At 36.7% G+C, this 13,441-nt stretch overlaps 4 pseudogenes across 4 annotated transcripts; 2 read left to right on the forward strand and 2 right to left on the reverse strand.

The window, feature by feature from the left end:
• Positions 1-361: 361 nt before the first annotated feature.
• AT2G07455 lies at positions 362-2,284 on the forward strand (annotated as a pseudogene; the record flags this gene model as incomplete). Its single annotated transcript has 1 exon — positions 362-2,284.
• A 3,362-nt stretch (positions 2,285-5,646) lies between these two features.
• On the forward strand, positions 5,647-7,685 carry AT2G07460 (annotated as a pseudogene; the record flags this gene model as incomplete). Its single annotated transcript has 1 exon — positions 5,647-7,685.
• Positions 7,686-9,973: 2,288 nt separating this feature from the next.
• On the reverse strand, positions 9,974-10,458 carry AT2G07470 (annotated as a pseudogene; the record flags this gene model as incomplete). The annotated part of the gene is made up of 1 exon: positions 9,974-10,458.
• A 1,331-nt stretch (positions 10,459-11,789) lies between these two features.
• AT2G07480 lies at positions 11,790-13,071 on the reverse strand (annotated as a pseudogene; the record flags this gene model as incomplete). The annotated part of the gene is made up of 1 exon: positions 11,790-13,071.
• Positions 13,072-13,441: the final 370 nt, after the last annotated feature.

The raw sequence follows: 13,441 nt of genomic DNA on the forward strand, positions 1-13,441 counted from the left end.
CTGCAAATAGTGAAAGCATGTGCCCTTGACCAAATGAAGGGTGAAGATTTAAGGTGTTTGAAGGGCTAGGATTCAATATTCTTGTCTATAAAACCACACTCAACAAGCTAAGTCACTTACACTCTCTCTTTGCTCAATAATTTCGAATTTTACTTCTTCTCTCCAAACATTTCAAGATTTTACTCTCACTTCTCTCTATAATTCGCAGAATTGAACCATAATTTCTTGGTTTCTCTCCATACAAACCTTTTCAAAACCTCTCTTAAAGCCTTTGATCAGTTTTAAACATCAAATTCTCTTCTAATTTGACCTACTTTGGGTTATTTTGTGGTGACTATCTGCAGTAGCTCAATACAAGATCATGGATCCTAAAGAATCAAGAAGGAGAGCCTCTGCTCGAGCTGTGGCTAGAGGGTTTGCTATGATAAATGAGAAGGGTCCGGTTTGGAACAAGGAAGCTGTGAGTCCTGGCTTTACTCGGTTGACAGGCCGAGTACAGTGGCCGAGTATGACCCCGGAGTCTTCTATGGGTCGTTCTACGGCTGCTAGAGAAGAAATTGCAAGAGGCAAGAGGGTTTGGGAAGCTGAGCCAGTTGCAGAAGAAGAAGTACCTGAGATAGAGAGGGAAGCATCTGAAGAAGATGTAGTGTTCGTTGAGAAGGTCTTACCAGTTCCTGCACCAAGGAGAAGGAACAACCCAAGGAGAAAGAAAGAGCCTACCATTGAAGAGCACTACCAGTACCTCATGGAGATGAGTTTTGAAGGGACAAGATATCCCCATAGACCTACCATGCAAGCTTTGGGGATATGTAAAGATGTTGAATATCTCATGGAGATGGCCAAGCTGGAGACATTCTTTACTTACAAGTGTGAGGGATTCAAGGAAGAGAGCTGCCAGTTCCTAGCCACCTTGAAGCTCCATTTTTATGCCGATGAGAGAGAGAAGGAGCTACATAAAGGAGTTGGCTATATCACATTCATGGTGTATGGAACTCATTACTCTCTTCTGATTAGGTAGTTGGATGCTGTATTCAAGTTCCCCACCAAGTATGGGATCCGCCAAAACTTCAGCAAGGACGAGCTCCATGATCTATGGTTAATAATAGCTGGTTCACTTCCCTACAAGTCATCTAGGGCCAAAAGTTCAGCGATAAGGAGTCCGGTACTTAGGTATCTCCACCTTTGCATTGCGAATGCCTTCTTCCCGAAGAAGACAACCGGCCATGTTAATGAGGGAGAACTGAAGATGCTTGATCTTACCCTATGTTTCATTTTGGGGCACACAAGGAAGGGGATAGAGATGGAAGGGGATAGGGCTGATACATCTCTTTCAGTGGTGTTGATTGATCATTTGATAAGCTTCAGGGAATATGCAACCGGCATCCACCAATCCGGTTATGGAGGAAGCTTGTGTGCTGGAGGAGTAATCACACCCATACTCATAGCTGCTGGAGTCCCTCTTCATACTCCCAATGTCACAGTCAACTACATTGATATGGAGCATTTGAGGAAGAAAGGCTTTCTGGATAGGTCAGCCCCAGCTGATCAATTTTAGTTCAAGTTCAAGCACTTCACGCTAGGTCTCTCTAGGCTAGCACATCCTTGCAAGGAGTACACCACAATTAGAATTGGGAACAACATTGACTTTGATCCTCCTCTATCAATCTTAGTCAATGTCCTTGCGCCTTTCCAAGAGGAGCCGAGCATGGGGAGTGAGTCACAAGAAGAAGGAGATGAGCTCAACCAAGCTGAAGCTGAGCAGGAAGACCATACTCGGCCGAGTAACTTTCAGCAGGCCGAGTACGGTCAGGCCGAGTATGAACAAGCTGAGTTCAGTCGAGCTGAACAGTTTGATGAGCAAGAGGACTCGTGTGAAGCTGCAGCGGAGCAGTATTTCTTTGAAGATTATGCTAAGTCCGATCAAGAGCGAGATCCCGGTCAAGTTCACAAGAAGCTGGGAATGCTCAAGGGTCTAGGCAAGTTTCAGAGAAAGTTGATCAGTGGTTTGAAGAAGAAGGTGAGAAAGATGAAGAGGGCAATGAACGGCATGGCGGTTCAGATTCAGGAGCTGCAAAGAAGGCAAAGATCGCCACCACCTCCAGCTGAGTTCAGGAGATGCAACTCGACGAGTGTGGCGCCGCAAAGGAACGTTCGTTTCGACCCGCCAAGAGCCTCAAATTACGAGCTCGGGAGGAGGTCCAACTTCTCAGATCGCCGTTTCAACACGCTCCCACCCGGTCCAGTGAACCAGTTGGTTCTGAATGCTGACCCGAGCCGAGAGTAGTATTACTCGGGCTACATGCTCGACGGGTCAACCGAGTATAACCCCAACACCTCCACCCATGATCCTGAGTACACACAAGACCGCCTGGACGAGTTTGTCCAGAACCTCTTCGTGTAAATGTTGAGGTATCACTCCATTTCACTGTTAATACCATTGCATTTCTTTTATTTTTGCTTTGTGTGGTTATTTCTCTTGAATTCTCCTTTGAATTTTTATTACACAAGGAACTGTGTAATTTAAGTTTGGGGGAGAGTTCAGGATGTATCTAACATTGTTTCATGTTTTCTTATTCAAATTTTTGCATCATCTAAGGCATAGAAAACCCCATAAAAATTTGAAACATTTTCGAAAATGATTCCAAAAAAAATAGAGTGTCATGTAGTTTGCATTTGCATTATAGGGCTGTTTTTAGAATGTTATCATATAAGTTGTTGTATTTTGCACTTGCATAGGGGTTAATGATGATCATAGCCTTCTAAATTTGCAATGTTCACTAGATAGTTTCATTGCCCTTGTTGTTAGCTGTCTAGTGCTTAACCGATTGAACTTGAAGTAAAACCGCACCATCTTTTGAATTCATATATTTGATCTTCCTTAGTCGAAACTCGCTGTGATTTGAAGCTATTCCCTATCAATTTGAACCATAATTTGACTTTTAATTATCATATTATGCATTGCTTGTTAAAGTCATGATTACCCTTAAAATATTTGGATCTTCTTATTCATTTCACCACTCTTGTTGATCCAAATAGCTGACCCTCACATTTAGAGCAGTTTTCCCACACCCTAACCTAAGCTTCTTTCAAGCCATATATCACTTGTGAGTGTTTGTGAGGTCTTATTTCGATTAAGCTCGGTAGAAAGTGTTAGGTTTGTAACGGCAAAGATAGTATCTCATGTAGTTCTAGTTCGCGTTATCCGTACTAGATAGGACTAGGTGGGTACTTATTCTATGGGTTGGGAAGAGTTTAAAAGAGAAAAAGGGTTGAGTTCATTGTTTACAAGAAAAGGGAAAAGAATTCTAGGAGAAGTAAGCTAAAGAAGTTAGAAAAAGTCTAGTAAAGAGTTTGAGATTGTTAAAGAAAGAAATTGGGTTATTGTTAGCTAATGAAGAAGGGTAAAAAGCCCTAAGCTTAATAGAGATTAAAAACAGAACCTTAGTACTAAAGAAAGTCAAACCCGCTAGAAGTATCAAAAAAAAAAAAAAAAAAGCTTCTCCTACAGTCAAGATAAAAAGAAAAGAATGGGTTAAGAAAGAGTTCAAAAGATTATGAATGCAAAAGGGTAGAGTTAAGTTCTTAATTGGGATGAGAGATTGGATTTCCATTAGATCTTCATTGATTATACTATGGGTAGATGGGATCTTATCTTTGTATGCATAACTTGGGACTTACCTTTAGCATTCTCTTAAAGCTTAGTCATTCTTGAGAGATCCCTTGTTACTAAAGCATATTCTTTAAGGGAACATTTTTGTCTCTTTAGCCTTTACCTTTAGCCAAATGAGTTAAATATGCATTGTGTAGTATGATCCATGGCTCTTGCTTAACGAACATTAAAGGGAATATGTTGATTTGAATGCTTGAATAGACTAAGTGAAAGATTAGGTTGTGTTGTGAAGAAGATGGCTAAAGTTTTTAAGTAGAGATCATTCAACCAAGCACTCTAGAACTAGCAACACGGACATTGAGACTATTTATTCTACATGCATATTTTGGTTATGAATCCCCACCTTCAAACCTTTCCTAGCCTAGTTCTATTTGTTGCTTGAGGACAAGCAAAAAGCTAAGTTTGGGGATGTTGATAACACTAGATTTTAACCTTTTTAAGACCTTATTTTTCATGCATTTAGCTTAGTTTCATGTCTCTTTTCATGCATTCTTAGTCTTTTTTCCTTCCTTTGCATATTTTGCATTGCATTGCATTGCACTCCATAGCATACTTGCATTTGGAGTGTTTTACAGGTGAATAAGGTACTTTTGGACTCGACTTGGAGGTTTCTAGCACAAGGGATGGACAAACTCGAGTTCGTGGGATCAAAGGAAGGACTTGGAGTATACTCGGCTTCCTTACTCGGCTAGAGATCGAGTGGAGCACACAAGGGAGAAGCAAAGACGTTACTCGGCCAAGACACTCGGCTTAGACCCGAGTGATGCACTTGAGGAAGAAGGGAAGCTTCTCGACCAAGCCACTCGGCCTAGACCCGAATGATGTGACCAAGAGGAAGCCACTCGACTTTTCTACTCGGCCAAGACCCGAGTGATGCAGCGCCGACTTTCCCATTTTGTCTTTTTCCCAATTAGGGCATCCTAGGATTGCCTATAAATAGACCTCTTATGTTTTTGCCCAAAATATCTTTGCTTTTGTCTGTTGAATATTAGGGTTCTTAGATTTCTTTTGCATTTTCTGGTTGTTGTGTTGAGAATTTAGATTTGATTTCTTCTGTAAACTTGTTTACCTTATTGAGATCTATCATTTGCTAAGTTTATAATGATTTCTGAGTTTTATGAATTTTCTGGGTTTTGTTCTATGATGTTCTTCATTGTTCTTGAGTAGTCTTCTTTAGAGTTCTTGAGGATGAGTTAGGTTTAGGTGGATTCCTCTATTCTTTAGCTAGCTAAGTTTATAAATGCATAATTCCCTTATATTTTAGGAGTTCTTAATGCTATTTTCTTTCTGATCAATTGAAAATTGATTTCAGACTTTCTCCACCTAACAAGTGCTTGATAAAATGTCTGAACCAACTAATTTCAGAGATTTGTAGATTCTAGCCCAAGACCTTGGATGTTTAGACTGCTTATTGACTTTAATAGATTGGGGTTTAAAGCCTGCTTTGTTAAGTTTCATCAATGAAAATTGAGATTAGGAAGTGATAAAGTTATGAGAGTCATTGTCACGAAAGTGGATTGATTTGTTTTTGAATCTATTGTCTAGGGATAGCTTGATTGAGTTTGTTACTTAGCTAATGGATTGAGGAGTCCACTAAGACCAATTACCCCATTCTTAAGAGCTCTGTTTCGTTTTATTGTGCAAAACTCGTGTTTTTAGTACTATGTTCGTCTCGTGCAAAATTGGTGTTCTTAATATTGTACTCGACCTGTTTAGTTGTTTGCTCGACCGAGTGCTTGACTTAGTGCTTGATTTACTTTCTGCTCTTGCTATTTGAGTTCTTTATTTTCTGCTTAGTATAGTTCTGTTTCTGAATTTGATTTGCATGTTAACCGATTGCTTAGGTTTAGTAAAAACACACCAAACCTATTCACTCTTGGCTTGACTTAGTATTCTCTGATCACATCCTGATTGATAGCAATTACACCCATTTGGATTGACACCTTAAATGATGCAATGACGTAAGATGCATTTAGGGAATTGACACACCGAAAACCCTTGTATCAGCGAAGAGTCCTCCTCCGATGAGAATATGGAGGATGAGATTGTAGAAGTGAATTTAGTGGAAAATCCGGCAGAAAATGATATGGTAAGTATTTGAATGGTGTGAAACTGGTAGAATCGGATAATACTATGATTTCTGGATAATACTATCATTACTAGGATATAACTATGTGTATGAATTCTCGGTAACATTGGTAGCACTAAGATAAAACTATGTGTATGAATTCTGGTTAATTCTATCATTACTAGGATATATAACTATGTGTTTCTCGGTAATATTGTCATTACTATGATACAACTAGGTGTATGATTTCTAGGTAATACTGTCATTAATAGGATATAACTATGTGTTTTTGGATAATATTATCATTATTAGGATACAACTAAGTGTATGATTTTTGGGTAGTCATTACTAAAATATAACTATGTGTATGATTCTGGGTAACATTTGTAGTAATATGAATGAATGTCTGTTGCAGGATATCGACGAGGAAACAGAAGCAATACCACCGCTGAGTATGTATTTCCCGCCCTTGGAATATGCGAAAAAATCAAGCTATCAACTCGGTGCTATATTCACGAAGTGTTGACTACATTCGATAAGTTGGAGCCTCTAATGAGCATGTTTGAGAGGGCATGATTTTAGAACCATCCGAGTTTCCAACACAACTTCTACATGCCAAGAGACCCAAACCATCGACTTATGGGGATGTGGATGCTTCTTCTTTGCATGGCGCGAATTGAAAGGAAGAAAGAAATGTGGTTCATTGTGAATTGCGTTCCAAACCGATATGGGATATTGGAACATGCATTGATATCGGGCTTCAATTGCTAGAACTATGCACTTTGGTATAAAAATACGGGAAATTTGGAGTTCAAGACGAAGCATTTCAAGAAGATTGTTGTGAAACGCGAAGACGTGAGAGAGAAGCTCTTAAAAATGGTACCGTCGGGTGAAAGATCCAAAGAAAGGTTGAGGATGATGGTCCTCTATTTCTTAAGCAGCATTATTATAGCGCCTATCAAGACTGGGGAAAAGACACCTCAAGTTGATGAATTTTGCCTCAAGGCTATGAGTGATCTCACGTTTTGTATGAATTTTCAGTGGGGGAGGTATTCTTTTGATTACATGTTAGGAACCATCCCACACACGATTTCTCATTTTAATGGTTTAGTCGTCAACAACAAGAAGTACATATGACCGCTTCCGGGTTTCTGTGTTCCGATGGAGGTTAGTTATAACTTATATTAATTGGTGAATGTTGGGAATACTGGTAATAATGTGGAATACTATTTGTTATTAAAAATTGTTTTGGATCTCTGTAGCTTCTTGCATTCGAGGCAATCCCACAGTTGAGGGAAAAATTTATTGAGGACATTGTAGGAGCAGATCAGTGATGTCCTAGGATGTGCAAGGTGGAGTTCAAGAAGAACCATTTGAAAGGATTTCCTCTTGATACCATTTATGAAGAATTGGGTACCTCAGGTTAGTTGTCCTAGATATACTGTTTTTGGGGGATCAGGGATGTTACAGATTTACTATTCTATTTAGTTATAAAGATCTCATATTTGTTTATATTCAAAGGTAATTGATTCTCTCGTCACACCTAGAATTGAAGAGCAAGCACTTATCAAAGAAATCACGGAAGAAGAGGACGTTGACATCTTTGATGTGGTGGTGGAAAGTTGGTTGAAGCGTCATAAAGATGACCGTCTAATCAGATTTGAAGAGCTCTACCAGCAGGATATTCAAGCCCGAAGAATCACCGCATGACCAGCGATTAAGGGTGAGGAGGATATTCCCACAGTATGTGGACAAGAACTCCCGAGTTTGGTTGCTGTGGTGGAGATGATTGAAAACATGAATAAGAAGATGGTAGACCAGCTGAATGAAATTATAACATTGATTTCAGATTTGGATAAAAGAGTTGAATCGTTGGAAGCATTCAAGGATGAGCAGAATGTATAGAAGAGAAAGTTACGTTTTGTAATATTGAGTAACACTGTATTATTATTGAGTAACACTGTGTTAACTAGAGTATAATAGAGTAATACTGATATAATTTTGTTCAATTGCAGAATCAAGAAGAGAAGGAAGGACCACGAGAATGATCGTTCTCAAATATTAAGTCAACGATGCGTCCACCACAATGACATATCTCCGGAACTCCTTCCATCATTAACACTTCTTTCTCCATTATCCTCTTAACGTTCTTCATCTCATCATACCACAGGTCCCTCTCACACAATCGATCCATAACTGATTGGAGAGAGAGAGAGAGAGAGAGAGAGAGAGAGAGAGAGAGAGAGAGAGAGAGAGAGAGAGAGAGAGAGGTGTGAAAGGAGAGAGAGTTTGAGAAATCGAAAAGTTTCAAAAATTGAAGAGAAAAATGTTGAAACTTGGAATATCTAGAGAAATATCCGTTTGGGAGAGATGGGTCGGGTGTGGATCGAATAGAAATTAGATTTCGGTTGGGGTATACAAGTAAAATACATAGTTTTCGAATTAAAATTAAATCAAAATTCACTTCTGTTTTGTTAGGAGAGATATGGGATTACTGTTTGGCAGAACGGGACGCCCGAGACATTTTTTCAATACTCATATGCAAAAGAGAGTGGTAATGGCTTCAATGGGACTACAAAATTTTATAAGGATTTCAAAATTTTAGATGATGATTTTACTCGTTTTGAATATCCCTTTGTCATCACTTTAGCATATTATCACCACTGCTTTATATCATTTCTCATCATTTCTCATCACTTTGCATGTTTAGGATAGTTTTGCATGCATATTGCATAGTTGTGTTGTTTTCAGGTGATTTGGAGCTGCTGATGAGCTGATTGGAAGAAGTGTACCTGATCAAATCACCATACTCGACCACGAGCTCGAGTACCGTCATCCTAGCCTTCTTGAAGTACTCGGTCACGACCTCCGCAGCTAGTCCCTCGACCGCAACACTCTGGTTCACTACTCGACCCCCTGGTCGAGTAGAAAGCATCATCGCTTTAGAGTCTTCTCGATTCCGCACTCAACCAGACACTCGAGCATGAGGAAGAGAAGAAGACTCCGACTTGTCACTCGACCCACTACTCGACCACCTGGGTCGAGTACCGTTCTTAATCCGTCCCAGTACGATGTCGTTTTGAGTATTAGGGTTTCGGAATATTTCGCTATAAGTAGCATGTACTTTACATTTCCGAGAACAAGTTTTTATTCCGCAGACAGTTTAAGTTCTTGACATTTTGGAATCCGGATTTCTCTTAATCTATTGAGTATTTGCTTTTCATTGCGTTTACTAAGTTGTGATCATCCTGTTATCATCTTGCAATTACTTTGTTGCTATCATGTTTTCATTATTGTCATCGTTTATGTTTTCTGCAATGATGTTTGAGTAGTGACTAGGTTTATGAGGATGGGTTAGAGTAGTTTAGAATCCTCAATATACTAGATGGTTGAGTTGGATTTATAGATCCCTTCTAGATTAGAGAGAGAGAGAGAGAGAGAGAGAGAGAGAGAGAGAGAGAGAGAGAGAGAGAGAGAGAGAGAGAGAGAGAGAGAGAGAGAGAGAGAGAGAGAGAGAGAGAGAGAGAGAGAGAGAGAGAGAGAGAGAGAGAGAGAGAGAGAGAGAGAGAGAGAGAGAGAGAGAGAGAGAGAGAGAGAGAGTGAGAGTTTTGTTTGGTTTTGGGGTGGGGGGAAATTGAATTTTGGGGAAAGTTAATTTTTGGGGGAAAAAGTGATTTCCATGTGTGCGTAGTAATTTTGACATATGCGCCATTTATTAAACGTTGTTTTACTCTAGTTTTTGGTTCTACAAAATGTGTACATAGTTTTACTTTTGGTGTTTTCGAGTTTAATCAGTATTACATATATTTCAAAATGATTTATCTACTTGTTCACTTGAAGGAACTCTATCACTATTGAATTTTAAAAGTTTAATGTAATCACATATTAACAATATATAAAATTGTTAAATTTCAATCCTAATTGGAGTTTATATCAAAAATGAGTTTAAAAGTATAAGGAATATGTAGGATAGAGTCTATTAACATTTATTTTTACCAAATATTTTTTTTCCCTAATTTAATTTGTTTTAAATCATTTGTAAGAGTTCATTATCTCTTGATAGTCTATGTAATATATGGTGTTGGAAAAAAACATAAATTCGAATTTCAATATCATCAATAGTTATACTTGTTGTACCAGTATTGCATTATTTCTTCAATTGTTATACTAGTATTACCATTATTGCATAATTTCTTAATTAGTTATACTAGTATGACCCTTATGCCAATGAATCAAATACTACGAGTGCCAAATAACAACCATTGCAGCGACTGCCTCGGCCTCCTTTTGTTCTGAGTCTTTTGAAGTTTTGGACGTCTTTTTCTAGTGGATGAAAACCTAAGAACCTTTGTTCTACCCTTCTTCTTTTTCCGAGGTAGAGGTAATACTTTCAACGCTTTGATGTCTTCCGGGATATCCTACTGTGATCTATCCGGGACTAAATAAATAGTCTTATAATACGCCAATGACTACCACTCCGCCCAATAATACTTTAAAACCAATTAATGTAATTCAATACTTCGAGTTCTTGTTGTATATCTCTCGAAGGCAATGAAAGCGGCTAATGCTTGAACACAAGGATACTTTTGGATATCGAACACCTTGCAACTGCAAGTTGATCAAATATTTGTTTTCTTCATCTCTTCGGACATTGTATTCCAGCGGAATGTGTTTAGCTCTATGACTTTTAGTTTCTCAGCATCAACCCAGAAATCAACTACTTGATTGATGTTCAGATGATGATGTTATTGTAGGTGAAGGAGAATTCTGCTCTGCTGAACAAATGTAATCCCTTTATTCCAGCAAATTTAATGTTTTAGTTATTTTCTTTGTTCCAAAAAGTTTGATTTTCTACTGTTTATTTAGTATATCTGTTTAATTAATAATTAAAATAAAATAAAAAATGGAGTGTCATTTTGGTTAAGAAGCTTAAACGTCCAAAAGGTTCACTCTTTTATTTACACTCATTAAATATCAGTATTAATTGTTTGTCATTTACTCTCATTGCCTTCTACAAACCAGTTGTCATTTACTCTCGTTGCTTTTTACGAACCAGTGAAGAAGCTATTTCATTATTTCCTTTTTTTGCTTCTTCTTATGAATTTTTTTTCTCTTTTTCAATGAAAGAAGAAGAAACTAAAAACGAAATGAAGAAAGAAGAAGGAGATTTGATTGATGTTCAACATACTCAAAACAAATCTAACACCATGGAGAGATAACCCGAAGAAGAAGACGACGAACTGGTTCAACCGATTCCAAGCATAACGAATATTGTTCCGAAATTTGATTTGAACAAGCCATATGACGATGAAGAAGACCAATCAAGAGATGTTTATCAGATTTATGACATCAACTCTACATTCACCCGAGAATTTGATTTGAACAAAAGATTTTATAAAGAAGTAGGGGAGCTACATCCTCACAAGAAAACTGAAGATACTATATTGACAATGTTAAGGATATATTTTCCTAATTTTTATTATTTTGGTAGTTTCTAAAATTTTTACTTTTGTTTCCTATTTTCTAGGCTTTGTTTAGATTATCTTTATTTTTTGTTTCCTAATTTCTTTCATTTTTGTTATGAACTTGAAAGGAAAAAAATGTAATTCGTAGTTTCTAAATTTGTCTCTTCTTTTTCCTATTTTCTAGGCTTTGTTTCCTAATTTCTTTATTTTTGTTATAAATTTGAAAGGAAAAACAAAATATAATTCGACAAATACAAAATATATAAAAAAATTTAAGCTATAAAAATTCTTTTTGTTTCTTAATTTACTTTTTCCTTTTTATGTTTCCTAGTTTTATTCATTTTGTTATGAATGTGTGAAATCTTTTTAAACTGTGTTAATGTGTGAACGTGAGAAAACCAAACTTTTATAAATTTATTTTGTTAGTAAGAAAGTCACCAAGTTTGTTCTTTTAAATTTGGAATTTTGTATTTTGCAAATATAAACCATCGAATATAAATTTAAAAAGTTTTTCAAAAATTAAAAAATCTTACAAAATGTTGATTATCAAAATAAAAAACAAACATACAGTGATAATAATAAAAACTTAGATAGTTAAGTAATTTACTACATCTTGTACTAAAATAGGATCACAAGCCATTTGTGAAGGTAGATTACCTTCTTTCTTCAAAATAGATTTCTTCAAATGTGGGATTTTATACTTGTTAGAGCCTCGAACTTTCAGATTTTCTTGCATGCATGATTGCAAAGTAAAAAAATCCGGTTCACTTGTTTTGTGGGATATTCATCACATGAATTTTCTACCGCGGAAACAAGTTCTTCTATCGTCTTTGGACACACCTTGTGTTGTAGTGTTTGAATGGCACTAAAAAATCCAAGATCTAAAATATTCAAATCGGGCAAATTCGGTGGTTGACACATCAAATGAATGTCAAAGCCATGATGAGAAGCAACTACTCGAAATTCCTCATCTCTCAAGTCAACGTGAGTTCTTACATTATCTTGTTGAATAAATATTGGTTTTCCAATATCCTCTTGTGGCCATATTTCACGAATTCTCGGTATAAGTTTTCCAATTAAAACCTCTTTTATATTTTCTCTCTATGTCATCGGCTTTAACTCCAAAGTACCCGCCTCAAGATTTCCACTTCTTCTTTGAGCCGGTTGCATAGTAACAAATGGGAACACTCCTATTTTTCCAGAAAATATTTCATTTCCTTCTCCATCAAATCTTGGACGAGTCATGGCCGCTAAAAACATTCCCTTCCCAATGTAATTTTTACCTTGACATGTACGATACGGCTCTTCTTCAATCGGAAGCAAATAATATTTTTCTTTTTTTCTTGTCATATAAAACCATTTTTCATCGATATGCACAACATTGTACATATCAACAAATTTTGGGTTATTGGGCAAAGAACTATTATCAAGTATAGAGAGACAAAATTCAAGTCGAGCTCTCATATTACCTTCTCTCAAACATGGCTTGATGGCATTTGGATGTCATCTAATGAGCTCATTTTTTAGACATCGAAACAATGTAGTACAGCTCATGTCCAAAGAAGCCGTCAATGACCGTAACGTCTTACGACGATGGAGTGGAATATCAACAATCCGACCAAGATCAATTTCAATATTTTTCCCACCACATCTACCTTTTCTCTGATGTGATACATCAATAACTTCATTACTAGGAGTATTTTTAGCCCGCCTCCAAAATTTTGTACCGTTTGTAAAAGCAAGGAAAATAAATTAGCAACTTCCGTCGTATGAATTTTCTTCAATTTGCCGTTGTTGCTTCTTTCCAAAAGAGCAAGATAAACCTCTTGTCTTTCTCTATCTGTCATTCTTTTATTACGACCATGAAGACTTTGTGATATCTCAACACTTCCTCCTACAAATATTTTGAAAACAATAAAATATTAAAGCAAACTTAACTAAGAACAAGCTAAATAACATGATTCATTTTTAATTCTTTATAAATTTATAACCTCATGATAAATAAATAAGTCATTAAGTACAAATTAAATTTATAAACTCATGATAAATAAATAAGTCATTACATGATTTTATTTTTAAAAAAATTAGATATATATGCAGTTCTTTTAACAAATAATCTGAAAGTTTCACTAGTGAATCACTATGATAAAAGACAGTATAATAAACTATAAATTTATAAATAAAAATACCTGAATTTATGAAAGAAAAATCTTCTTATTTTTGGTTGAGTGGAACACC

This window comes from Arabidopsis thaliana, chromosome 2, assembly GCF_000001735.4.
Source record: "Arabidopsis thaliana chromosome 2, partial sequence".
Taxonomy (NCBI): domain Eukaryota; kingdom Viridiplantae; phylum Streptophyta; class Magnoliopsida; order Brassicales; family Brassicaceae; genus Arabidopsis; species Arabidopsis thaliana.